This window comes from Hydra vulgaris, chromosome 10, assembly GCF_038396675.1.
Source record: "Hydra vulgaris chromosome 10, alternate assembly HydraT2T_AEP".
In the NCBI taxonomy this organism is placed as follows: Eukaryota; Metazoa; Cnidaria; class Hydrozoa; order Anthoathecata; family Hydridae; genus Hydra; species Hydra vulgaris.
In genome coordinates, this window is record NC_088929.1 from 16,960,001 (window position 1) to 16,977,500 (window position 17,500).

The 17,500-nt window shown below is 28.7% G+C and overlaps 1 long non-coding RNA gene across 2 annotated transcripts in view; it reads right to left on the reverse strand.

Annotated features, from left to right (window-relative positions):
- Positions 1–116, reverse strand: part of LOC136085815 (uncharacterized) — a 1,996-nt gene extending 1,880 nt beyond the window's left edge. For both annotated transcript variants that reach the window (XR_010641197.1, XR_010641196.1), the window contains exon 1: positions 1–116. This exon is cut by the window's left edge. This is a non-coding gene — a long non-coding RNA (uncharacterized LOC136085815).
- Positions 117–17,500: the final 17,384 nt, after the last annotated feature.

Below are 17,500 nucleotides of genomic sequence, written 5' to 3' on the forward strand. Positions count from 1 at the left end.
AAAGCCATAACATAAATGCGCTATTGCCTGTAGGTTTTATAAAACTTGACAGTTCAGCAATATCTCGTAGCAGTTGTAACCGTTGATCACCAACTGAGTCGATTTCTCCGCATAATTCATTTTCAAACCGAATGCCAGCACCAGGTGCTTTGACATTAACAACATTCGAAAAAAAATTATTTTTTCAACAAATACAGCAGTACCTTCAAATGCTTTATTTTCAATCTCTGGATGCGTTCTTAATGCAGCTACTGTTTCTTTGCAAAAAACAGACAAACAAAACTTTACAGATTGTCTCTCTATTGGTTTTGGATAAACTGATTTAGCTGTAAATTTAGAGAGTTTAAAAAGACTATTGCACTCAGTTTTATATAAAGTTTCTAAATCACTCCACTTAGCCAAAGCCAGTTCTTTATTGTTCAAAAATTGAAGTTCCCCAGTCTTTTTTGTCAACCAATTGTTTCGTATAGATTTTAAGAGGTGCACATAATCATATAATAAATATACAGGGTGACCACAAAGTATCCGCACAGATAAAGAGCTTAATATAAAGCATGTAGAAAGTATTTGGAACACAAATTTTATTTTAAAACATTTATTGAACTATAACAATTATGATTCAAAGATTGAATTCGAATTTTCCTCCATCAGCAAAATAACAGGCCTGAAGGCGTCTCGGGAATGCTTCAACGGTGGCGAGCAAGTAGGCAGGGTCCAGAGAATCCCAAGCTTTCAGTAGTGATTTTTTTAAACTTTCAATATTTTTATGCAGCTTTTGGCATGCCTTTCCTTCTAGGACGCTCCAGACTGAGAAATCCATCGGGTTAAGATCGGGGCTCGATGGCGGCCATTGAGAAAAGTTGATAAAATCAGGAAAAGTTGCCGCACAAAGGAGAAACGCGCACCATTCTAAAAAAACCAATTTAACATAGTTTACAAAGTATATAAAGTAAAGTATATAAAGTTTATGACATAATATTAACCAAAAACAACAAATAAATAAGAAAATACATAAGTGCTTTTATGCTTATATTTTCACAAGATGAAACCGTCTCGTGTGCGGATACTTTGTGGTCACCCTGTATACCTGATGTTGATAACCATGGTTTACTATCAACTGTTTTAAAAATTCCAAAAAATCTTTGATTTACACGGTTACCATCAGTAACTATTACCAGTGTCTTACTACTTTCAATATTATTTATCGTATCAACAATTTGTTGACATTGAGCAAACTGAAATTCAGAGGAAAGACTTGAAACAGGTTGAGCTCTACATATAAATTCTGGACCTCCAAACAGACATTTAATCATAAATGATAAAATTGTTTTAGCTAACTTTTCAGGGTAGTTTACTACTTGACCAAACAAAGCACCTCTTTGGTAAAGTAATGAAGCTTTGACATAGACCTAATCAATTATTAGTATGAAAGTTCTTTTCAATGGATTTAAATTCATAAAAATACTATTTATGAAACTTAGGTCCTCCATTGAGCTTATTTTTGAACTCAATCGTGTTAAAATCCTTATACTTGGTAACTTGAAGTCAATACACAAACAATCATATAAACTTCGTTGCATAGCAAAATACTCATATGCTCTACATATAATATCTGAAGTATATAAAACTTCACCAACATTAACTTTTCTCATAGCATTAAGGTGTTCGAATAGAATATTTGACTGAAGTGAACTTTCTTTATTTTTTAAAAATCTAACTGCTTCAAATAAAGCTGATTTTGTTTTTATTAACTTTAATTTGTTTATAGCTAAAGATGAAATATTACAAGTTGTGCGATTATGGTTAGCTACAAATGAATAATCATTGAAAATTACTAAAATAAATAATGGAACACCAAGTTTGTACATTTTTGATTGTATGTGTAAACTTTTTTTATTAAGCTGGAAAACAATAACATCATTATTATCACTTAACAAAGATTGAATATCGTCAAATATAAGTTCATCCTCTTTTAGAAAATCATTTAACTCATCTGGTAAAATGCTTCGAAAACCGCTTGAAGTTACAGTTTTTCTAACTGTACTTGCTGGTGTGGCTAAACAACTAGGCGGAATATTTTTTTAAAAACAGATGGTGGGTTTAAAGGTCGTTGCTTCCCATATTTTCTTTCAAAAGGTGCTTCATTTGGCCAATGAAGTTGACATACTGCTGTATAGTCTGTAACAATAAAACCAGTTCTTGGGATAGCTTCACTACATCTTTTTCTCTCCTCTAGATTCTTCGGGAATTTATAAATTGATATTTTTGTTGTAGTTGAGTATTGATATTTTTGTTGTAGTTGCAATTGATATTGTAGTTATAGTTGTATAAATTGATATTTTTGTTGTAGTTGAAATAGTTCGACTTGCAAAGAGTTACACAACATTTTAAAAGCCTTTTAATTATTAAAAAAACTTATCGTTAGCTTGACAATATTATTACCTTACAATGTTAACCCCTTGAACCTTACAACGTTATCGTCTTGAAGTTGCGCTATCTAATTTATAAACCAATCAAATTTTAAAGATTTATTAAAAAAGCGTGAACACAAACTTTCGTCTAATGTTAAAAGATGAAAATGTAAACACAGTATTAGGAATTGGCCTTCAGTTTAACAACTTTGTTGCGCGATGTCAAGGTCTGTTATTATAGAAGGTCGCGGTCACACATAATATAATATTCTGAAACTAATAAACAAACATCTAAATTTCTATAAGTAAATTTATTCTTTGATCATTACCTTCATATCCTATCTTATTTTCATATCATAATCTATTATGGTATTATTTATATAACATATCACAACAATATTATTAAATTTGTGATGTTCAAATATCATATGAACATTCTCTAACATGTTCATATGATATTTGAATATAGTTCTTGAGTATATTATCTGCAAACAATTGACTGATGCAAGTTCAAATTTTGTCAAAAACCAAGCATGCATGCATGGGACACTGCAGTGTCCCACAAAGAAATGCTGGTTTGAAAGTCAAATTTTCTTTATTAAAAAAAAATATTAAAATAGGGGGAAGATAGGGGAGGTTTCTGTAACTTTTTTTTGGCTCCAAAACTTTTAACTTTATATATAATAAGGTTCGTAAAACTTACTGGACTTACGAAGTACATTGAGAAACAAAAACAGGATATTTACATAAACTTTTCAATTTTTAATCTGGAGTACCACAGTGTAATTGGGAAAAAAGCAGGGATGCGGAGTCCCAAAAGGACTCTGGCTTTATATCTTTACATTTTCCAAGTCTGTAGTGTCCAGAAGCTCTAAACATGTTTGTTGACTTATTATCTACTATTATAAAAAAAATCATGAGATTTAATGACTTGAAACTTATTGTTTTTAAGCCCGGAGTCCTGGTGTCCCGGAGTCCTTGCCGCCATTATGCCTAAGGACTCCGGGCTCAAAAAAAAATTGTTCCTCTAACCTAAAAGTCTTAACTTTTTTTCCTAATAGTAGTCCATAGACTTATTTATATTTTTAGAGCTCCTGGATACCAAAAACTAGGATAAAGTAATCTTTTTGTGACTTTCAAATCCGGAGTCTTTTTATATATATATATATATATATATATATATATATATATATATATATATATATATATATATATATATATATATATATATATATATATATAATTTTTACTTTATTTACAACACCATTTGATATACAACAAACCCCAACAAAGCTTACAATAATTTAGTTAAGATTCAATCTGAGTTATTGAAACGTAATAAATTTAACATCAATAGAAAAGTAAAGCTGTCATCATTTAAAATATAAAGGGTGTTGTCAAAATATGTTGAAAATAAAATTAAGTTACTAATAAAATCACGTTCAACAATGATAAACATTCTTACTGTAGTAAAAAATAGTACTAACTGATAAATTTGAACAAATAAATATAAAACTAACAAAAAAAATGAATAAGAACTTTAACTTGAACTTAACCTAAATCTTGAATTAATTAGTACTAATTTGTTCAAGCATAACCTTAAAAAATAAGTTTTTATAACAAATTATATGTATAACTAGTTATACATATAATTAACTATCAGGAGTTATATGTATAATTATATGCATTTTAAAGCATATTATTTTATTCAAACATTACTTTAGATCATATTACTTTGAAAACTGGACCCTGAGGCTTTATTCTCAATAACACTGTGGTAATCCAGATTAAAAATTGAAAAGTTTCTGTAAATATCCTGTTTTTGTTCCTCAATGTAGTTCGTAAGTCCCTTAAGTCTTAATGACCTTATTATATCTAAAGTTAAAAGTTTTGGAGCATAAAAAAAGTTACAGAAACCCATCTCCAACCTATTTTTTTCTTTTTTTAATGAAGAAAATTGGAAATTCTTCGACTTTCAAACCTGCATTTCTTTGTGGGACACTGCAGTGTCCCATGCATGCAAGATTGGTTTTTGACAACATTTCAACTTGCATCAGTTGTTTGCAAATAATTTACTCAAGATCTATATTCAAATAACTATTATATTATCCTAATAATAAGTCTATTTGCAAAAATTTTAATCTTATTTCTATAAAGAAAGATAAACATTATTCGTGGTACTTACATACTCGCTTGCCATTCTCTATATTAATATAAAATATTTTCACACAATATAAACGTAACGCAATGCAATGTCGATTTAAAAATTTTTTTTTTAGTTTTTAAAAAAAAAATTTTTTTTTAGTTTCCAGCTTTCAAATTAATTCCCATGCAAATCCCACATGAAACCCACGTGGGATTTCCCATGTGTGTAAATACCATATGGTTCCCACATGTAACCCATGTGGGATTACCCACATGGGTTTAAGGTGACAAATTTTCATACGGATACCACATGGGAAAAACTGTCCCACGTAAATCCCATCAATCCCACACGGAACCCACGCGTAACCCATGTACGACGCGGTTTTATTTTTCACTGGGTTTTATGTCTTTTTAGATTCTTTAAGTTTCTTAAGTTTTTGTTCTAAAAACTGTAAACGGTTGTACTTTGTTTCATTTAATTTTTTTGCTTTGCTAACTTTAATTATTTTAAACTTTTTTGTTGAGCAAATCAGTAGTAATATTGTGATTTAATAACTTTAGTAAGCTTGTTGAAAAACAACCTTTTATGCCAATAGCTTCTCAGAAAAAAGTTGTTTCAGAAAAAACTTATTTTGATCATTTTAAAACTTGTATGGTGGGTCGTAAAGTAACAACGGTTAGGATTGGTCAAATATATGAACCACCGAAAATAATATCTTAGTAAAGTGGATGTTTTAAACTTCAACAAAAGCAAACGCGTATTTTCAACATCCGGAGTTGCAACGTCATTATAAGAAACGATTAAAACGCAGTTTATTTAAGTTCAGATTATATTTGTCGAATACATTTCAAACAAGTGAACGCATATATATTTAGAACTCGATATTTGCATTCTTTTAATCATTATTCGTTAAACCTATAATATTAATCACATAATTTTTTATTTGTTTTTAATTCTTACTTAACTTTTAGTGTTAATTCATAACAAGTTCGGACGAGTTTCTGTGTCGAATTAAAAAAATTTGATTAAAATTGTAATTAGATCTCAAAATCGAATACAAATTTTTTCATATTTAAAATCGAACTTCAAATTGGGTTTTCAAGCATGTCCACCTATTTATGTTTGATTCAACCAATTGCCCAATATTTTTATAAAATTTGTGGAATGTAAAGGATTGAAATTTTGAATTTATTCATATTCGGCCATTCAAATCTTGGTCATTTGAACTTTCGATATTTTCCGCTCTCAATTTTTTATGTTGATTCCAACTTCGACAAACTTTTACAATTCATTTTTCAGACATCATCTGCTAGCTCTGAGTAAGTTTCCTCATCAGGAGGTGCAGTTGTAACTGAAAAAATAACAAAACTTGATGTTGAAAATCTTAACATGCTGCTTTACTGCAGTAATAGTTTGCCAAAGGTGAAGATCTCCAAAAAGTTCTACAAAGAGGAAGCAGAGGAGGATCTCAAAATGACATTTTCAGCTGAAAAAAATTGGTTTATCGAATAGTATTGATATTAATATGAGAAAATTTGAATAAACTTGAATTTGAAGTTCTTTGACAAAAATTCAAGTTTGAACAATTTCGACTAGGGTCATGGCACCTCCTACCGCGACTTTTAGAAAACTTTTAACTTCAAAACTTCTTAACTCCAAAACCATAACAGATTTTTATTTAGGGTTTTCGAATTAATATTTTATACTCAATTATTAACTAAATTATATAATTCGAATTTGAATAAAGTTATTTTTTTAATGTTATTTTTAATTTTTTGTAAGATCTAGTACGTTTCTTCACCTACCGTGATAAAGCACCACCTACCGTAATCGATTCTCCACCTACCGTGTATGAAAAAAAATCGTATATTTTAATTTTACTTTTATATATTTAAATCAAGAATCAAATACATAAATTTAATATGATTACAAAACAAAGAAGACATTCGTTATAAAATTATCCACCAAAGCTTTTTTCTGAATTTAGATTTTTTTTCTTTAAAAATTTTTTTTTTTAATGTTTTTTTTTTTGTCTTTTATTTTTATTTTCTTTTGTTACAGCTTGTTTTCTTTTAGATTTTTCTTGTTTTTCTTTTTCTTTCAATTCTTTTTTTTCAGCTTTATTTTTACGTTCAATTTGTTTGATATCTTCTTCTTCCTTTGCATTTTCTCTAGTTATTTGAAACTCTAACCATTTGGCTGAAGTTACAACGCTCGGTAATCGTTCAACTTGTTTCAGCCTTATTTTCGTGATTGGTTGTTTTGGCCATAAAAGAAAGTCGTGTAATGGGTTTACATCTTTTATTATTTGTTTATTTGAATTTGGTGGGTCTACTGCTGATTTACTTTCACCGGATTCATCAACTATTACGCTTTTTCCAAATTCGCTAACATTACTAGATACGATTTCATTTTGCGTACTGCTAATATCTAAATACGATTCTTTATCGATTTCATTGTTCAATACATTTTTGTTGGCTTCTATTAAATTTATGGTTTGTTTGGAGCTATCGTTAAATTTAAGTTTTTTCCAAAAATTAAATAATTCCCTGAAGTCAGTTTTACCTCCCCATTCTTTATTTCCAGTTTTTTGAAACTGTAGCAATACTTCAGGTGCAACGTTGTCTTCAAATAAGTTTCCCACGTTATTATGGCTTAAAAGATTCGTTTCATTATTATCAATTGTGGACTTTAATTTAACACGTTGAATTACTTTTTTATAATCAACATTGTTCGCATTAAATGTGAATATTCCTGTCGACCTAAATCCGTTTATATTTATTATAATAATAATATTTTATAATAATACTTATTTTCATACTTAAATCCATAACAAAATTATTCAACAACATTGGTACATTTTCCTTACAAATTTCATTAAAATCGTTATCCAATTTAAATTGCCGACAAATGTTCTGCCTTTTTTTTTTCATTGGTCCGAAAACTGACACATCTAATGGTTGTAAGATGTGTAGCATTAGGAAACAACGAAATCAAATGAATTCTTTCCGAAGAGCAATACACGCTGAGCTCTTTAGACAGATGCAAGCGGTGTCCATACATGAACATATATATAGGTAATTGTATATTAATAGATTTCAAATATGGTACTAACACATTTGTAAAGTACTCATAAAAGCATTCGGCGGTCATCCAGCCGCTGTCACTTTTACCGAGTCCCCAACCTGGTGGTGCAGCAGCAATAGTTTTTGGCATTCGAGCATACTCGAGCATACTACAATGTTAATGATGGTGCAAATTGACCATTTGCATTTACGCAAAATAGAGTTGTAAGGTTTAATTATCGCTGTTGTTGCATTCTTCATAAACATTTCTTCCTCTAATGCCAATTACTTTTCCAGTTTTTGGTGCTAACTTAAAACCAGTTTCGTCTAAATTAAAAACACGAGATGGATCATTAAGGTATTGCGCATCATCGCCTAATAATTCATGCACCTCATTAAACCATTTTCTTATTGATGCTTCAGTTATAAGACCTCTAGCTCGACTAATATGCTCTGCTCGTTTTTGCGATAATTCCTTATTCGACGCATAAATTTATAAAAACAGTTTTTACTTGAGACATCATCTTTAAATGGTGTTTTTATACCTCGCCCTATAACTATTTTTTGTACCGCCTTAATTAATAACTTTTTTGTAATCGCAAAACCCATGTTAGCGCACTGCATTAACCAAGCAACCAATTCATTCTCAATTTCTTCTCCAAGATATGATTTAAAGCCAGAGTTTTGCCGTTTGGGTTGGCTTTTACCAGATAATTTATCGCGTAAGGTACTTTCAGGAACATTAAACTTTTTGCTGACACATAAATTTTTTTCACCTTTATTTAAAGCTCTAAGTGCTGCATGCAGTTGTTCTTCTGAATACAAAAGCTTTTTTCGAATATTTTGTTTCTTTTTTGAACCTTGCATCTTTCTAATCGAATTCATTTCACATAATAAATGAAGTATGAAAAACATATCAAATAAATACTCCCTAGGGTTAAATTCATTTCAGATGATAAATAAAGTATAAAAAAATATATCAAATAAATACTCTCTTGGGTTAAATTACCTTTAATTGGTAATTGAGTTGAACTGAAATGGTTTTTTAGAGAGAAAACTTCACAAAATAAAACCCGTCCGAAAAAATATTTTTATAAACGGTAAGTGCTAACTATTATAATTTTCGTAATCACCTATCGTGTAAAAGATTAAACAATGTTATACAAAAAATTCTTATATTTTTTGATAAAATTTAAAATAGTCAATGTTTTTACAACTATTTTAAACTTTTATCAAAAAAATTATATAAGTTTTAAGCCGTAAAAAAACTAGACAAACTTTTTTTTACTGTTAAAGATTTTCTTAAGAAAGCAATAAAAAATCATTTGCGGGTAAAAAAACATTTCAAATCTTTAAAAATACATCTTTTTAAAATTTATTTATTAGTGAAATAAGTTAGTTTTGTATAAAACAATGCTAAAAAAATAAATTAAAAAAAAAAACATAATAAATTTACTGATTTTTTCAAAAACCACGGTAGGTGCTTCTTCACGGTAGGGGGTGCCATGACCCTACATTAAATTTGATTTCCAAAATTCAAAAAATCAAAATTTGGACATATTTAAGTGAATTTGACCAAGTTTAATTCTTGATTTAACTTGGTCAAAAAATGCTTTAATTCTATAAAAAGCTTTAACTTTACTAGACGTCGACAATAATAGGAGATGTAGACAATTAAAAGAGATGTTGCTTACTTATTAGACGTCGACAATTATTAAAGATGTCGCTTACCTTTGTCAATGTTTTTTTTCTTGCGCTGTGTGCACGATTGAAAAATTGAAAGCAAATTATACGTTTAACATATTGAAATTAATTTCTTGAAATTACATAGATTATTACTTTTAAATAATTATTTTTAAAACATAACAATAAATATATAAAATACGTTGGCATTGCAATATTTACGCGATAAAAATATTTAATCAGCAAATTGAATAGTACTATGGAATAATTATATTGAATACTAATTATTATATACTTTTTATAACTATAATATATATTATATATAATTTGATAATGATTATTTCGGCAGATTTTTAATTTATTTTTTTGAGCCTATACCTATAATATCTAATTGAAATTCTATGAAATTTTGAATACAACGGAAACGAATCTTTTTGCACACACAAAAAAGTGCAAAGAATCTACTGTAACACCCATAATAAATCATTCAAATTTATTGTTAAGATCAAACATATGTTAGAACTTATCAATGAGCGCTCAATGATCTTATTGTTAAGCGCTCGATAATCTTATCGATTGACGCTTAAAAGACAGCAGTTTTTTTTCAGTTCGTCATTAAATTCAAAAAAAGAATATATACTGACAATAACAATTTCATTATTCCAAAACTTAGTTTCTTCACCGAAGTAATTACCGAGAAACGCGACATTTGCACATGCCGCAGAAAAGATCTAACTATTTTTTACAATAATAGAAATAGCTAAAGGGCAAAGTTAATGTAAAAAAGGTGCAGAAACTTTATGCATTTGGCCTGATTATGAAGTTAAACCACAACCTAGATCTTACAAGTTTTCAACGAGTTGTATTTAGCAATACAAAAAAGTCAGTATTCTACAATGCCAATCAATGTGGATTATTTAATTTTTTAAGTAGTGATTTTCAAATATATGAACCACCGAAAATAACATCTTAGTAAAGAGGATGTTTTAAACTTCAACAAAAGCAAACGCGTATTTTCAACATCCGGAGTTGCAACGTCATTATAAGAAACGATTAAAACGCAGTTTATTTAAGTTCATGTTGGGTATTAGTCTCATTTAGATTTATTTTGCTTTGAGTACTTATTGTTTTCATTCTTACTCACAGTGGGCCAGAATTCAATTTTACTGGACAAAACATATACTGTTATTGAATATAAGGTTTTGATCTTTACCCAGAATTTTAGCTGTTTGTTCATATGCTGCAAAGACACGCCTTGAAGTAATGCTGTTGCTGCTTTTTCCAGAACCACCACTTTTAGGAAAATCAACAACAAGTGCTACTTTCTTTATAAAATCAGTCTGAATCTTTTGTTTAGCTACAGATGCTTTTTTTATGTTGTTTTGATTTTGTCTACTACTTTCTTGTTTCTTGTTTATATGCAATATGTATAATCATCTTAAAAAATCAAATCTATGCATGGGGACTGGAAAAACCAGTTATTTTAAACTCTCTGTTAGTTTAATCTATAATAAGGATTTCAAGACTATTTATATTTTTTGGAGAGACACCACACACTGAATATTATTAGTATAAGTTATTGCAGGTAATATTATTTAAACCTTCCCATCAATCATTGTAAGTTCAATAATACAATTTACTTCAACAGAAGATCCGCAAACCTCGAATAAAATTATACCCAAGCTTCTCACTTTTAATCAACTGATCTTCTTCACTCGCAGATTGCTTGAAATACGCTTTGTATGCAAATCTTTTAGGTCTACATTTGGTTGTGGATGACGACTTTTGATTTTTCCAATTAGGCACCTTTTTGTTGCTGTTGTTAAATCCAGTCAAACCCAATGGGACTAGACAAGTTATAAATAACTATTCTTTACGCGTGTGTCATTGTTTTTATTGTTTTGCCGTTCAAAAGCAAGTGCCTCAGCACACGTTTCTGAACTGCACAGTTCTTTGCAAAATATGAATCATTAAATCTTTTAAAGAAACTGAAGCTTAACAGTCCTCTACTGTTATATTTGCAGCATAACATAACAGTTTTGCATCCCAGCCATTATTGTAAGCGAGGTAGATGTTATAATCTTTCTCCATGGGTCCACTTCTGATCAATTGGTAGGAAGCTTTTCCCAGACTACCATCAATTATTAAAGCTAGTGCTTAGTCTGCTGAATGTTCACTTGCTTTATTTTTATTTAAATACTTTAAACGTTCTTCGTAGCAATAACATTAGATTCATCTCTTAAATTTTTACTTGCAGCAAAAAATAAATCATTAGATGAATGAGATTAAAGTAAGCCAAATATACCCCCTTATTTATGCCGATATTAGAAGTACCATCAGATGTAACTGGTTTTCGACAACGTCTACTTGCAGTTGCTTCATTGTCTTTTTTTCTGACGATTAAATATTTATCAAGCCAATTCACTAACTTCTTTTCAAAAGTTTTTACATTATAGGTTGCAGATTTCCATTTTTTTTATACAAATAAATAATCGTTGAACATCATGCCTAAAACCAACGTCTTTAAATTCAGTATTTGCTGGCAAAATAAATTTTAACATATCTCCAGTGATATTTTGTTTTGAAATACAAAGATTGTTCTTTTAGAGAAAACTATGAATATCTAAGTTTATTAAAATCATATATAAATAATTTTTATAACAAATATATTCGTATATAAAAGTTGAATTTTATAATATATAAGCCACCTGGACTACTAAAAGTGTTACTAAAAGTGTTAGTAATCAAAGTTAAAAGTAATTAAATTACTGTTAGTGCTAGTAACTAAATTACTAATTATTGCCAAAAATATGTTGTTGCCATGCTATGCAAAGTAAGGTAACTTAGCAACCCAAAAAAAATAACCTCCTAAGAATTGTGAAACTCATTTTAATACATAGGTACAATATCGTGTACTTAGGGAAATAAAATACTGTTAAAACAGCGTTAATGTAAACATCAGTTGTTGCTATGCAAAATTAAATACCAATGCAACCAAGTTAAAAGATATATATATATATATATATATATATATATATATATATATATATAATATATATATATATATATATATATATATATATATATATATATATATATATATATATATATCTGAACGGGGATTTATGTGGACGAGCAATCAATAGAAACTCGATTGAAGCATCAAATAGCTCAAATAAATATAAGACAGCACGTGGCAAATTGTTGCAATTATATAATTGCCACAATTTGCCACGTGCCAAGTATAACTAATATATTAGTTATGCTTCGGTAAAAAATAAATTTTTTAAAGATTTTTATTTTTAAAATGTGATTTCAAAGTATAACTGAGATAACATGCAATAATAAATTTATTTCACACAATGGCTTTTGTCTAAATACTCTAAAATACTCTTTTTGTTTTAAAAACGTAAATGTAATTGAAATATCACACAACGTTGCTGTCACCGAAATTACTTGCTCATAACTTTTTTGATGTTTTTTTTTTTCATTTCAATATTCAAATGCTCAGAGTCCATGTCACTAAGGGACTTAACATAAATTATATACAAATTTCTCTCAGTATATATAGACACTAAAATTAAATAAGTTTTCAAGATTAGACAACTAAAATTTTTCCCACTTCGTCCACCAACTGGCTCACTGTGTTACCCTGTAAGATACACTGTTAATTTTTAAAATTTTAAAAATACTCATATTGATACTTATCATTATCACTTTTTCCCACACCTTTTTTTTTTTTCATTTTGTTTTATATAACCTATTTATGGTATTTTCTATGGACGAATATCACCTTTTTTTTTCTCATTACTTTTTTAAACATTTATTTAGTTATTAATGTATACAGTATATTCTTGAAAAATTTTGTAAAAAATTATTTATTGTAACACAGCACTGTGTTACAATAAATATTTTTATCAGCGATAAGATCAAAACTTAGCTGAAAACTGATATGAACTGTAAATTTATTAGGTAATTGAGTAACTGGCATAAATTACTAGCGGTTTTTGATTTGTAGTACTACCAAGCTGATTTGAAATACTATATTTTTTGTAATACCAGTTGTTTATAACCGAGTCTAAGTTAATAAGTAAATGTCTTATTACAAAAAACTTTTAGGAATGTCTTTGATGATAGGTCTACAACTATATGTCGCAATTAATAAATTAGATATTTAGATTTTTTTACTCTAAATAAAAATGTTATTTTTATGTAGAGCTAAATTTATTTATATATTTTATGCGTTTAAACTACTTTATTTTTAATAGTTTTATATGTACCCAGCCAACATTGACATACGGGTACCGTACGGGGCCCATATGGGTCGGCAACTGGGTCCCGTATGGGAAGACCAACTGGATCCCGCCGGATCTTGGCCGCGGTTTCCATACGGGGCCCATATGAGTAAGCCCGCCGGGTATCCCATATGGGTCCCAGCAAAATCCCGTATTTTAAAACCATGTGGGTCCCATATGGGTTTGCAACTGGGTTCCGTATGGGAAGACCAACGGGATCCCGCCGGATCTTGGCCGCGGTTTCCATATGGGGCCTATATGGGTATGCCCGCCGGGTAGCCCGTATGGGTCCCACGTAGTATATACCCATTGCAAATCTTGCAAATCTACGTTGAAAATGTTTAAAATTTACAGAAAAAGTAAAATTATATATAATCTGATTGGTTTATTTCAAACAAAACAACAAGTTAGTTACAGTCTAAATTTAGTAATTTTGTAACCAATTTTTGTAATCGGGTATCGTCTGCTTTCACGGTTGTATCGCAAATTGCAAGCTTTTCCATCGTCTTATTCTCGTTTCGAAACTTTTTCTCGTTTTAATACAAGCTCTAAAAAAATAAAATTTAACTGTTAGTGTGAAACTTTATAGATAACAAACCTGGTTTTATTATTTTCATATATTCTAACAATCTCTGCTTAACACTCTTCAGATGTAAAAATGTAATTTTTAAATTCAAAGGAACAAAAATAAATTTTAAAACTTAAAATCGATATTTATTTCAACATAAAAATGTAGTTTAATAAATAAGCATAAACATTTTGTAAGAATTAAAAATATATTATCAATAATTATTTGTTAATTACTATTGTTATATTATATATCATTATTAAGATTATAAACTTTTGTGCAACACAAAATCAAAAAAATAAATATCAACAATTCATAAATGCAGTTGGCGCATAAGAACAAAGCCCTTTTTAAACGGTATTCGCAAATACTTTATATTTATCTTTGACAGTGGATAAACCTTATGAACACCGGTCATTGTGCTTGCATAGAATATAGACAAATCAGAGGAAGAGAGTGGATCTTCGAAAAATGACTCAAAAGCCGCAAATTCCTCAAACATAACCCATCCATCACAAGATTCGTCCGATTTTCCTTTTAAAATGTTTCTAACTAAACCAATTTTTTTGGCAATTTCAAAACAATTATTACCTTCATTAGCTGAAACAAAACAATCTAAACCTTGATAATTTTTAAACTGCAAACAGTGTCTTAATGTAATGGTTACTGGCCCATCAAAATGAGGAACGCTAAATTTCTGTTTATCTCCTTGTCCGTATTTGTTTAAGCAACCCTCAAAAACTCGCCTAACGATTTGTGAACATGGTTGCTGCGGTCTTCGAACAAGCTTTTTTAATTGTCCTAAAAAATTTTCGTATTTGAATGAGGAACATCTATCAAGTACTCCAAAGTTAACTGCATCATCTGCTATATGTATTAACGAATGGACATTGTACACTAGTTGATCCTGACCATAAAGTTCACCAAATGACTGCACAAAATAAGTAAGTAACTTACGAGCAAAATCAACATAATGTTTCAACAACACAGGACATAATAATATTCTAACTGCAACTGAGAGATCTAAAAAGTTTGTGTATATTTTAGGGTCAATCAACCCCTTTAAAACAACTGGCCCAGTGTATATTAGAAAAAGTCTTAGTTCAGTTGCTTTCCATTTTTTATTATCTAGTAAGGACCTTGGTTTTCTGGAGAATTCTCTTGGAATGTAACGACGTATCTGGAATAATCGATCAGATAAAGTATTTATTGTAATCTGTGATAATTTGCAACATCTCGGGCCATTTAACCATAAGTTTATGAGTCTTCGCATTACCCCTAAGCATACTAAATGCATATAGTCTAAAGGAAACTTTGTTACCATGTCAAAATTTATTTCAATTAAAGGTGACATACCACTATGATGTTCAGAATGTTTTTGATGACAAAAATCCAAATCAGTCCTTAAAGCTGATGAAATTTGTGGGAGTATTATTTTGCCACACCACTCTCCTTTTTGAACACAACGCTCGCAGCAGTTATACCCATTGTGTCCCTTGATACACTTTAAAAATGCTCTAGCTGGGGCATCACATATAATAGCACCAAGCTTGATTTCATACTTAATATTTTCATAGATAAAACCATCTTTTGCAAGAACTTTGAACTCTACTAAAAAATCTTCCAGATAATCATAAATGGAATTAGGTTTTTGGGCACCGCTATACACTGCTATAGGAAAAACACTAGACCCAGCTTCAATAATAGAACCTAAAATAGGCCAAAGAGAAACCCTTGAACTATTAAATATAGGTATACCATCAATATTAACGTGAATAGTAAGTTGTTTGTTGCTTGACGCTACTGAATTCTTTTCAAACATCATTAAAAGCCAATACTGCAAGCTAAAATAGTAATATTCTCCACCAGCAACATTTCTTATATCAACATTTTTTGGAGTACAAAGAAGTGTTCTTGAATCTTTTGGTAAACTTAACCCAGATTCTTTTAATATAGGTAACAAACTATTTAAAGCTGCATGTGATATATTGAAATTTAAAGCCCAACTTGCAAGTTTACGAGGTATGTTTTTGTTGTCGTTATCTTCATCACTGTTGTCGTTATATTCATCATCATCAGAAATAACCATACGTGGAGACCATTCATAACTATCATCACAAAGCGATACAATATTGTTTTCGTTATATTCAAGTTCTCTAATTTCGGTCTCAATAACAGCCAAACTACCATCACAATTATTAAAGTTTTCTAAAAGTTTATTAGAATCTAAATTACTATCAATTTTATTTCTCACCTCATGAAAACTAGAATAATCTTTAAAAACATTGCTGGTAAATGGATTAACATCACGATTCAGTATATCTACAGTTGCAGATTCCTCAAAAATGTTCGTTACCACTTCAGCTATTTTTCTACGTTTTGATCTTTCTGAAGTCATTCTAGTAAATTAAATAAAGTAGTTATTATTCTGCAACAAACCTCTCTTACACATAAAAACTATAACATTACCAGATTTATAATATATATATACATAATATAATATAATATATATATACATAATATAATATAATAGATAATATAATATATATATACATAAATAACACAAAATAAGAAATACAAAATAATAGAAATGATAACAATAAATTAAAAAAAAAGTAATTGAAAATCATATATATATATATATATATATATATATATATATATATATATATATATATATATATATATATATATAATATATATATATATATATATATATATATATATTTATATATATATATATATAAATATATATATACTATATATATATATATATATATATTTATATATATATATATATTTATATATATATATATAATATATATATATAAATATATATATATATATATATATATATATATATATATATATATATATATATATATATATATATATATATATTTATATATATACAGTAAACTCTCATTAATTCAGACCCTGGATAAGTCAGACTTTTGTAAGTCTGACAGATTTCCAATTTTACGCTTAAGTCGGACCCTGATTATGTCGGACCATTTGCTAATTCATACTGTTTTTTTTTATCCCTGAGGCAAAAAACGTAACTAGGACTTTCTTTTTTGAATTCTTTTTGAATTAATTTCACATAACTAAAATAATAAAATTTTAGGGAGAAACATTAAAATCTAAAAATGAGAATGTTCAAAAATTAACTAAATAAAATTTAATCAAATATAGTTCAAACTAAATATTTTTATAGATTATTTTGATTATTGGTAAGTATCTATATATTCTATATATATATATATATATATATATATATATATATATATATATATATATATATATATATATATATATATATATATATATAT